General features: G+C 43.1%; 1 protein-coding gene across 1 annotated transcript in view; it reads left to right on the forward strand.

Moving 5' to 3' along the window:
* Window positions 1-322: 322 nt before the first annotated feature.
* Window positions 323-12,439, forward strand: part of syt14a (synaptotagmin XIVa) — a gene marked incomplete at its 3' end in the record, with an annotated part of 123,734 nt that continues 111,617 nt past the window's right edge. Inside the window, exon 1 of the mRNA XM_084182550.1 lies at window positions 323-365. The remainder of the gene's footprint in view (window positions 366-12,439) is intronic.

Here is a 12,439-nt window from a genome sequence, read left to right on the forward strand (position 1 = left end):
TGCAAATGAAGGTTTGAAAGTGCGTAGATGTTTCTTAAAATGCCACACATTATTGTCAATATTGGTTAGTCATGTAGAATCAAGTGCTGTATCACAACAGATATAGAAGTTCCATATGAGTGTTTGACTGCATTTCTGTTGTCTTGTGTATCCTCTCTTTTCTAGTGAAATCCAGATTTTTGTCAACATATCTGTGTCATTGACTCCTAACCTGTTGTTTTTATTGTATATCCATAAATAGTTATTATTTGTTTGTCTTCCATTATGCGTTTCATGCCAACCAAGAACGGGCCATAAAAAATGCATTGTCTTTCCAGGTGGCGAGCGCAACTGCGGAGTACATGAGCTCGTCTGCGTCAGAAAAGGTAGGGGCACTCCCCACCTCACCTCCCTGTTCCACAACCATCCCCATGAATCACTGTATAATGCCTGGTCATGACGTAGATGTCAAATCCACCTGTTTCACTGTTTATTGCCTTCTTTTATTGTCCATTTGTCTGGTTCTATTTGCTTTGCTTGGGCTTTACCAAGAAAAACTATGTTTCCTTGTGCCTGTCCTGTGTGTGTTCGGCCACCCCGTCCCTGGTTTTGTTAGCCTTGTTTTAGAAGATAATGAAGGGAGAAGGTTTTAGTGGTTTGAGGTGAGAGGTTGGGGTCAACCAGGAAATAAGTAAGCCTCTTAAACATCACATACGGTGTAACAATGGGCCTAGAGCAGGGGTCTCCAACCTTTTCTAGCATGAGAGCTACTTTTAAAAAATGAAACGTTGCGAGCTACACAGTTTCTGCTTTCAAATAGGCACATTTGTCTTAATAAACAACTCTAGGGGGCCCCTATAAAATCTGTTTAATTTATTTTCTCTGTTTTAGTTTTCCTGGTTTCAGATTTTTTTTTGTTTTCACTTTCAAAATTACAATTATTTATATAGAAACAATACAATTGGATGTTCTGAGTCCATGTCAATGCTTAAATCACAGCAGAATACCATTTTTGAAGTCTGAAAAAACGTGAATGTTTTTTTGTGTGCGTAATTCCCATTTAATTCAAGTGTGCAACTAGGGAGTGAGGGATGTGCTTGGCTAGTGATGTTTCTGTACTGCACATGTAATGGCAGAGTTTGCAAAACAAACGCCCACCAGATTGATAAAAATAATCATGCAATCAATCAGACCTAATTTGCTGTTAACATTTAATAGAGAATGTTTTGGGCAAAGCCTTTCTGTCTGCCCACAAGATTATCATTAGCATTGCTAACTGCCTACCGAAAGTGATAGCAATATTGTTGGAAATTAATTGGCGTACTCTATATTGTGTTAAGTCTGGCTTTTTAAGCCAATTGTGGCTAAACAGGTGTGGGATAATATCAATGTTGCTTTGATTGGATAGAAGCTGGGAGCTTGCAGTGTCTGACATTTGTGAGATTTGTTTATGACAGTTTGCGGTGGAACACGTGGAAAATGTATGTACTTTAATAATTGTATGGTGAGCTACTCATAGGCGGGCTGCGAGCTACTGGTAGCTCGGGATCAACCTGTTGGAGACATCTGGCCTAGAGTGTGTTAGTTTGCATGATTATGTCAATAAAATACATGTTGTGTTGTTAACCACCCAAGACTGCCATCTTAAAACTTGATCTACGTTCCAGATTGTTTTACGTTCCGTATGTCTGACTTGTTGCATCAACTAAAGGCATTAAAAGATTGACAACTGGACTGTTTGAATAACAAATTGAATCCATATAAGTCCGCCCTTGTGATGCTGAAATACAGTAGTTAGCGTAGCAGCAGGAGCTTTGATGCCCCTGAGGTTAGCTCATGTCAATTACATTGACCCTGTTGTCTGAGTGTGTTAGAACATACCCACCCAATTGCTTTATTCCATGAGGCAGAAAAGAGCTGGTGTCCATACAGTAGTTCACACTCAATATGGTCTGATAGGTGGATTACTGTATGTAGCACATGTACACACATCAAATGTTTTTGCTTTGCTCAGTCTCATCTGGCCATTTTGAAGGTGATTGATAAGGTTCCTATGCAGTTTCATGTATTACTCTAAATATCAGTCCTATACTTAAGGTCAGTTATAATGAAATTCTTACTTCTATCTCTCAACTCCAGGAGATCATCTATTTTTTCACTCACTCTTTCTTTCAAAAGGGCATTGAAAGCTTGAAAACAACCACCATCTGTTAAAACAGTCTTTGTGGACCCTCATACAATAGACCCCCGGCCGCATCATGAAAAGTTGCGCACCCAGTTCTGAATCATAAACAAACTTGTTTCTATGGGAGTGGATACAGAATCCTCTGACTTCAAATGCAGCTCATGCAAGTTAACACACGTAATCAGATGGTTATCATCTACAACATCGCAGGTGTCATCGAAGGATTTGATTACCAAGCAAGTTAGAAAGCCAGCGAGGCAAGGTAAAATATCACAAATAGAGCTAGATAAAGCCAGAATAATAATATAGTTGTTGAACATAGCTATAGCCAACAGTCTTGCGTGTTTTCATGGTCATCACTCACTCACAGTTAAGTTTGTCAAGATCCCGACACCAGCATTAGCTATCCTGCTATAGAGCTTTTTGTTTGCGAGGATAAGCATGCATTACTTGTATGTGACGTTTACTTGTAAACAAAAAATGGCTCTATAGTGTTTCAGTGAGAGATTAACATATATGAGATCTTGCAAAGCGTGCCCAACTCTTTTACTTGTTGCAGTTTGTCTAACCTGACAAAGCTCATTTCCAGCAGACATTGTTTAATCAACATCATATGAAGCGACAGTACAGAATGTCCTATTTTATGCTAATGCATTGCCTTCCTCCATCTTTCATGCGGTGCACTGTAATGACTCAATGACCCAAGTTAATAGTCACAACTGGACTGAGTATGCTCATGAGTATGTGTCGGAGGACGTGTATTATCATTTGAGTGGTCCGATTCTGTAAGCTTGTGTTTGGTAATTCTTTTTTAATTAACTGCTTTTGGTTGTGTGTTATTGAAATGGTGTTTGTGTCTTATACCATGTGTTTTGTCTGTGTGTAGGAGATGCCATGGACAGTGTGTGTGCGTGGTGAGTGGGATATTATGTGGGGGCACTATGAGAGAGCTTATCTACTATCTGTATGTGGGTGTCTGCCGTGGAGATGGTTGGCGCTTTTTGACATTCTGGATGGCAACCGTTGCCATGCCAACAGAATAAAGCGAGGCAAGCAGAGTGAAAAAGGAAGGCATAAGCACGAATGAAAAAAACAGTCACCATTGAGAAAAGCAAATAGACACAGGCCTACATTCTGACTTGATCACAGATTTAATTTGGCTTCATCAAATAATTAAGCAATAAGGCATGAGAGCCTGGGTATTATGGTGTGATAACTCCAGACTAAGGGCTGTTCTCATGCCCGAGGCGAAGCCGAGGGTCGGAAAACAGCCCTTCGGAGGGAGTTATCACGCAATAATTCCCGGGTACGAGGGTCTTATTGCTTTTATAAAATGGTTGCCAACATATTCAAAAAGATTAACGACATGTTTTCATCAAAAACTTTATTTTAATTAGTAAATTAGTTTTATTTCATCCTTCCACCATACAAAATAGTCCAGGCAAAAGCCAGTAATTAGTTCTGAGATTCTGAGCTTGCTAGCCAAATGGGCTGGTTGCCGTTCTATTCTCATGTTTTGACCCAGTTGTACATTCTATTCATTCCATATTGCTATGTTAAACAAATCATTGGCATGTAGCTAGCTAGCTAGCAGAGGTTCAATGAGCAACTCTAGTAAATGGTTGGCGAGTCCATAGGATATCAAGCTAGCCTAGTAGTTGGTGATGTTTTTGAAATTAATTTTTATTAACCCTCTTCGGAGGACACATCTTTTAGTTTTTACAGCTTTTCTGCTACATATACATACGTTTTACATACAGTGGATATACAAAGTCTACACACCCCTGTTAAAATGCCAGGTTGTTGTGATGTAAAAGAATGAGACAAAGATAAATCATGTCAGAACTTTTTCCACCTTTAATGTGACCTATAACGTGAACAATTCAATTGAAAAACAAACTGAAATCTTTCAGGGGGAAAAATAAAAAATAAAAAAAATCACAATAACCTGGTTGCATAAGTGTGCACACCCTTAAACTAATACTTTGTTGAAGCACCTTTTGATTTTATTACAGCACTCAGTCTTTTTGGGTAGGAGTCTATTAGCATGGCACATCTTGACGTGGCAATATTTGCCCACTCTTCTTTGCAAAAGCGCTCCAAATCTGTCAGATTGCGAGGACATCTCCTGTGCACAGCCCTCTTCAGATCACCCCAGAGATGTTCAATTGGATTCAGGTCTGGGCTCTGGCTGGGCCATTCCAAAACGTTAATTTTCTTCTGGTGAAGCCATGCTTTTGTGGATTTAGATGTGTGCTTTGGGTCGTTGTCGTGCTGAAAGGTGAACTTCATCTTCAGCTTTCTAACGGACACCTGAAGGTTTTGTGCCAAAATTGCCTGGTATTTGGAACTGTTCATAATTCCCTCCACCCTGACTAAGGCCCCGGTTCCAGCTGAAGAAAAACAGCCCCAAAGCATGATTCTGCCACCACCATGCTTCACTGTTGGTATGGTGATGTGCAGTGTTGTTTTTGCGCCAAACATAACTTTTGGAATTATTGCCAAAAAGTTCAACCTTGGTTTCATCAGACCATAACACATTATCCCACATGCTTTTGGGGGACTTGATGTTTGCAAAAACAAACTTCAGCCGGGCTTGGATGTTTTTCTTTGTAAGAAAAGGCTTCTGTCTTGCCACCCTACCCCATAGCCCATTCATATGAAGAATACGGGAGATTGTTGTCACATGTAGCACACAGCCAGTACTTGCCAGAAATTCCTGCAGTTCCTTTAATGTCGCTGTAGGCCTCTTGGAAGCCTCCCTGACCAGTTTTCTTCTCGTCTTTTCATAAATTTCTGGAGGGACGTCCAGTTCTTGGTAATGTCTCTGTTGCCATATTTTCTCCACTTGATGATGACTGTCTTCACTGTGTTCCATGGTATATGTAATGCTTTGGAAATTATTTTGTACCCTTCTCCTGACTGATATCTTTCAACAATGAGATCCCTCTGATGCCTTTATTTGAACAGTGAGAGACAGAATAACAACAAAAGAATCCAGAAACATGCATGTCAAAAATGTTATAAATTGATTTGCATTTTAATGAGGGAAATAAGTATTTGACCCCCTCTCAATCAGAAAGATTTCTGTCTCCCAGGTGTCTTTTATACAGGTAACGAGCTGAGATTAGGAGCACACTCTAGGAGTGCTCCTAATCTCAGTTTGTTACTTTGTATAAAAGACACCTGTCCACAGAAACAATCAATCAATCAATCAATCAGATTCCAAACTCTCCACCATGGCCAAGACCAAAGAGCTCTCCAAGGATGTCAGGGACAAGATTGTAGACCTACACAAGGCTGGAATGGGCTACAAGACCATCGCCAAGCAGCTTGGTGAGAAGGTGACAACAGTTGGTGCGATTATTTGCAAATGGAAGAAACACAAAAGACCTGTCAATCTCCCTCGGCCTGGGGCTCCATGCAAGATCTCACCTCGTGGAGTTGCAATGATCATGAGAACGGTGAGGAATCAGCCCAGAACTACACGGGAGGATCTTGTCAATGATCTCAAGGCAGCTGGGACCATAGTCACCAAGAAAACAATTGGTAACACACTACGCCATGAAGGACTGAAATCCTGCAGCGCCCGCAAGGTCCCCCTGCTCAAGAAAGCACATATACAGGCCCGTCTGAAGTTTGCCAATGAACATCTGAACGATTCAGAGGAGAACTGGGTGAAAGTGTTGTGGTCAGATGAGCTCTTTGGCATCAACTCAACTCGCCGTGTTTGGAGGAGGAGGAGGAGGAATGCTGCCTATGACCCCAAGAACACCATCCCCACCGTCAAACATGGAGGTGGAAACATTATGCTTTGGGGGTGTTTTTCTGCTAAGGGGACAGGACAACTTCACCGCATCAAAGGGACGATGGACGGGGCCATGTACCGTCAAATCTTGGGTGAGAACCTCCTTCCCTCAGCCAGGGCATTGAAAATGGGTCATGGATGGGTATTCCAGCATGACAATGACCCAAAACACATGGTCAAGGCAACAAAGGACTGGCTCAAGAAGAAGCACATTTAAGGTCCTGGAGTGGCCTAGCCAGTCTCCAGACCTTAATCCCATAGAAAATCTGTGGAGGGAGCTGAAGGTTCGAGTTGCCAAACGTCAGCCTCGAAACCTTAATGACTTGAAGGTCTGCAAAGAGGAGTGGGACAAAATCCCTCCTGAGATGTGTGCAAACCAGGTGGCCAACTACAAGAAACGTCTGACCTCTGTGATTGCCAACAAGGGTTTTGCCACCAAGTACTAAGTCATGTTTTGCAGAGGGGTCAAATACTTATTTCCCTTATTAAAATGCAAATCAATTTATAACATTTTTGACATGCGTTTTTCTGGAATTATTGGTTGTTATTCTGTCTCTCACTGTTCAAATAAACCTACCATGAAAATTATAGACTGATCATTTCTTTGTCAGTGGGCAAACGTACAAAATCAGTAGGGGATCAAATACTTTTTTCCCTCACTGTATGCTTGGGGTCATTGTCCATTTGGAGGACCCATTTGCGACCAAGCTTTAATTTCCTGACTGATGTCTTGAGATGTTGCTTCAATATATCCACATCATTTTCCTTCCTCATGATGCCATCTATTTTGTGAAGTGCACCAGTCCCTCCTGCAGCAAAGCACCCCCTCAGCATGATGCTGCCACCCCTGTGCTTCACAGTTGGGATGGTGTTCTTCGGCTTGCAAGCGTCCCCCTTTTTCCTCCATACATAACAATGGTCATTATGGCCAAACAGTTCTATTTTTGTTTCATCAGACCAGAGGACATTTCTCCAAAAAGTATGATCTTTGTCACCATGTGTAGTTGCAAACCGTAGTTTGGCTTTTTTATGGCGGTTTTGGAGCAGTGGCTACTTCCTTGCTGAGCGGCCTTTCAGGTTATGTCGATGTAGGACTCGTTTTACTGTGGATATAGATACTTTTGTACCTGTTTCCTCCAGTATCTTCACAAGGTCCTTTGCTGTTGTTCTGGGATTGATTTGCACTTTTCACAACAAAGTACGTTCATCCCTAGGAGACAGAACGCGTCTCCTTCCTGAGTGGTATGACGGCTGCGTGGTCCCATGGTGTTTATACTTACGTACTATTGTTTGTACAGATGAACGTGGTACCTTCAGGCATTTGGAAATTGCTCCCAAGGATGAACCAGACTTGTGGAGGTCTACATTTTTTTTTTCTGAGGTCAGCTGATTTCATTTGATTTATCCATGATGTCAAGCAAAGAGGCATTGAGTTTGAAGGTAGGCCTTGAAATACATCCACAGGTACACCTCCAATTGACTCAAATTATGTCAATTAGCCTATCAGAAGCTTCTAAAGCCATGACATCATTTTCTGGAATTTCCCAAGCAGTTTAAAAGTCACAGTCAACTTAGTCTATGTAAACTTCTAACCCACTGGAATTGTGATACAGTGAATTCAAAGTGAAATAATCTGTCTGTAAACAATTGTTGGAAAAATTACTTGTGTCATGCACAAAGTAGATGTCCTCATCGACTTTGTGGAGTGGTTGAAAAACGAGTTTTAATGACTCCAACCTAAATCTATGTCAACTTCCGACTTCAACTGTGTGTATATATATATATATATATATATAGAGAGAGATATAGATATAGATATATATACATACACACATACACAAATATATATATATATATATGCTGCCCCGTGACACGAGCATACCAGACAAGCTAATTTGCTTCTATGCTCGTTTCGAGGCAAGTAACACTGAAACATGCATGAGAGCATCAGCTGTTCCGGACGACTGTGTGATCACGCTCTCCGTAGCTGATGTGAGTAAGACCTTTAAACAGGTCAACATTCACAAGGCCGCAGGGCCAGACGGATTACCAGGACGTGTACTCCGAGCATGCACTGACCAACTGGCAAGTGTCTTCAATGACATTTTCAACCTCTTCTGTCTGAGTCTGTAATACCAACATGTTTCAAGCAGACCACCATAGTCCCTGTGCCCAAGAACACTAAGGTAACCTGCCTAAATGTCTATCGACCCGTAGCACTCACATCTGTAGCCATGAAGTGCTTTGAAAGGCTGGTCATGGCTCACATCAACACCATTATCCCAGAAACCCTAGACCCACTCCAATTTGCATACCGCCCCAACAGATCCACAGATGATGCAATCTCTATTGCGCTCCACACTGCCCTTTCACACCTGGACAAAAGGAACACCTATGTGAGAATGCTATTCATTGACTACAGCTCAGCGTTCAACACCATAATGCCTTCAAAGCTCATCACTAAGCTAAGGACCCTGGGACTAAACACCTCCCTCTGCAACTGGATCCTGGACTTCCTGATGGGCCGCCCCCAGGTGGTAAGGGTAGGTAACAACACATCCGCCAAGCTGATCCTCAAGATGGGGCCCCTCAGGTGTGCGTGCTCAGTCCCCTCCTGTACTCCCTGTTCACTCATGACTGCATGGCCAGGCACGACTCCAACACCATCATTAAGTTTGCAGATGACACAACAGTGGTAGGCCTGATCACCGACAATGATGAGACAGTCTATAGGGAGGAGGTCAAAGACCTGGCCGTGTGGTGCCAGGACATCAACCTCTCCCTCAATGTGATCAAGACAAAGGAGATGATTGTGAATTACAGAAAAAGGAGAGGACCGAGCACGCCCCCCATTCTCATCGACGGGGCTGTAGTGGAGCAGGTTGAGAGCTTCAAGTTCCTTGGTGTCCAAGCACACCAAGACAGTCATGAAGAGGGCACGACAAAACCTATGGCCAGGCACGACTAAGGAGACTGAGAAGATTTGGCATGGGTCCTCAGATCCTCAAAAGGTTCTACAGCTGCACCATCGAGAGCATCCTGACTGGTTGCATCACTGCCTGGTATGGCAACTGCTCGGCCTCCGACCTGTAAGGCATTACAGAGGGTAGTGCCTACGGCCCAGTACATCACTGGGGCAAAGCTTCCTGCCATCCAGGACCTCTATACCAGGCGGTGTCAGAGGAAGGCCCTAAAAATTGTCAGACTCCAGCCACCCTAGTGGCAACCAGGTTATTGTGATTTTTTAATTTTTTTATTTTCCCCCCTCAAAGATTTCTGTTTGTTTTTCAATTGAATTGTTCATGTTATAGGTCACGTTAAAGGTGGAAAAAGTTCTGCCATGATTTATCTTTGTCTCATTCTTTTACATCACAAAAACCTGGCATTTTAACATGGGTGTGTAGACTTTTTATATCCACTGTACATACATACATACATACATACATACTTATACTTATATGCTGTACATTTGTAAAGTATTTTTTTTAAAGCATTATTTTTCAATAGGCCGGCAACAGTTTTATTTATTGACTGCGTCTCTCTAGAAGCAGACATTTCAAACCACAGCTTTACATGGTTTTCACGCTAGATTTCAGATTTGAATTTGTTGGTATGCTACTCTGGGTAGATGAAATCTAGTCTCCTTTCACAGCTTTTTCAAGTTTGAAGTTGTATTAGTCCTATGTAGGGGGTACACATTGTATACACCGTCCAACGAAATGCTTACTTGCAGGTTCCTTCTCGATACCGTCTACCTGACGTTAAGGGAGTGAACTGCTGGGGTGTGTGTGGTCCTTGATGATGCTGTGGGCCTTCCTCAGGCATCGTTTCGAGTAGATGTCCTGGATGGATGGGAGCAGTGATGTACTGGGCCATCTTCACCACCCGCTGGAGGGCCTTGCAGTCGTGGACAGAGAAATTCCCGTACCAACCTGCGATGTGACCGTTCCGGACGATCAATGGTGTAGCAGTAGTATTTGGAGAGGACCCGGGGTGGCATGCCAAATAGTTTCAGCCGCCTTAGGAAGTAGAGACGCTGTTGCACCCTCTTGACAAGAGTGGTGGTGTTGTTGGTCCATGACCTTAGTGATGTGGATGCCGAGGAACTTAAAACTGCTGACACTCTCTACTACAGTCCCATTTATGTGGATCGGAGCATGTTTCCTCCTCTGCTTCCTGAAGTCAACAATCAGCTCCTTTGTTTTGCTGGCGTTGAGGGAGAGGTTGTTGTCCTGGCCAGTTCACTTACCTCCTCCCTTGTTGAAGAATATAGATTATACATTGATTTAATGCATTCTACATAATATAATACCTATTCAGTTATTGCACCATACAGACATCAATACTATGAGATTTCACATAGACTTCACAGAATACAATAAACAGAAGAAGTAAAAGACACATTTCTAGTGTCCCTTTTAAAAACCTGGTGCTTTGCATTGGAATTTCTGTCTGTGCTCTGCCCTTGCCTGTTTAACAGTGGTTTGTTATGGGGAGCAGCTGTTTTCTCTGACCCATATTGTGTCCTGGCTCTGGCAAGCATTACATTACAATCACAAAGCAGACTTAGATATATAGTATTGACTTCTAAGTTGCCTGCAAAGTTGATGGCTATTGCCAAAATCTGACATTTAAGTTTACATTTTGGTAATTTAGCAGAGGGAGCTAGGGGTCCAACCAAGTTTCTCTCTTTCAAGAGGCGTTTTTGGAAGGTGGGCTTGGAAATTGCTCCCTCTCTTTTTTGCTCTCCTTTACTTTAGTGACTGACCACTGATCTGAAATGATTGGGTAGATGAAAACCATCATTGTCAACAAAAGATCTAGGATTGGTTGAACAGAAAAGGAAGACATTTGAGACTAGTTAGCTTGTGTCACTGTAGTAGATGAACCCAGACAAATCAGACCACAGTCCAAGACCCTTGAGACTAGAAGTCTGCTCTGGCCTGATTTCTTCATCCCACCCACACCCGTATCTTTTCATACCGCGAACGCCCGCTCCGCTGGCTTTCTGTCGACTCCCACCCACTACACATACACTATATATACAAAAGTATGTGGACACCCCTTCAAATTAGTGGATTCGGCTATTTCAGACACACAGCCATGCAATCTCCATAGACAAACATTGGCAGTAGAATGGCCTTACTGAAGAGCTCAGTGACCTTCAACGTGGCACCGGCATAGGATGCCACCTTTCCAACAAGTCAGTTCGTCAGATTTCTGCCCTCCTAGAGCCGCCCCGGTCAGCTGTAAGTGCTGTTATTGTGAAGTAGAAACGTCTAGGAGCAACAACAGCTCAGCCGCGAAGTGGTAGGCCACACAAGCTCACAGAACGGGACCGCCGAGTGCTGAAGCACGTAGTGTGAAAAAATCGCCTGTCCTCACTACCGAGTTCCAAACTGCCTCTGGAAGCAACGTCAGCACAATAACTGTTAGTCGGGAGCTTCATGAAATAGATTTCCATGGCTGAGCAGCCGCACACAAGCATTAGATCACCATGCGCAATGCCAAGCGTCGGCTGGAGTGGTGTAAAGCTCACCGCCATTGGACTCTGGAGCAGTGGAAACGCGTTCTCTGGAGTGATGAATCACTCATCACCATCTGTCAATCCGACGGACAAATCTGGGTTTGGCGGATGCCAGGAGAACACTGACTGCCCGACTGCATAGTGCCAACTAAAGCTTGGTGGAGGACGAATAATGGTCTGTTTTTCATGGTTCGGGCCCCTTAGTTCCAGTGAAGGGAAATCGTAATGCTACAGCATACAATGACATTCTAGACGATTCTGTGCTTCCAACTTTGTGGCAACAGTTTGGGGAAGGCCCTTTCCTTTTCAGCATGACAATGCCCCCGTGCATAAAGCAAGGTCCATACAGAAAAGGTTTGTCAAGATCATTGTGGAAGAACTTGACTGGCCTGCACAGAGCCCTGACCTCAACCCCATCGAACAACTTTAGGATTAATTGGATGCCGACTGTGAGCCAATATCAGTGACCGACCTCACTAAAGCTCTTGTGGCTGAACGTAAGCAAGTCCCTGCAGCAATGTTCCAACATCTAGTGGAAAGCCTTCCCAGAAGAGTGGAGGCTGTTATAGCAGAAAAGGGGGGACCATGTCCATATTAATGCCCATGCTTTTGGAACGAGATGTTCGACGAGCAGGTGTCCACATACTTTTGTTCATGTAGTGTATACTAGGCCCACTTGAACTCACATGCCCAACTAGGAAAGGAGAGGTAGGCTACTGAGCTTGAGGCAATGAATTATGAGTGTGTGTGAATAATGCGACAGAGGTGCTTTTCACGCATACAAAGCAGAAATACTTTCATATATTTTTATATTCTCATCCAAAAGTTGTCTGTCTGACCGCCTGCTTCTACCTGCATCATGAAAAATGCCTACCGCGCTGCAAATAATAATATAGCAGACGCTCTTATCCAGAGCGACTTACAGTAGTGAGTGCATACA

This window comes from Coregonus lavaretus (genome assembly GCF_964263955.1).
Source record: "Coregonus lavaretus genome assembly, chromosome: 18".
Classification (NCBI taxonomy): Eukaryota; Metazoa; Chordata; class Actinopteri; order Salmoniformes; family Salmonidae; genus Coregonus; species Coregonus lavaretus.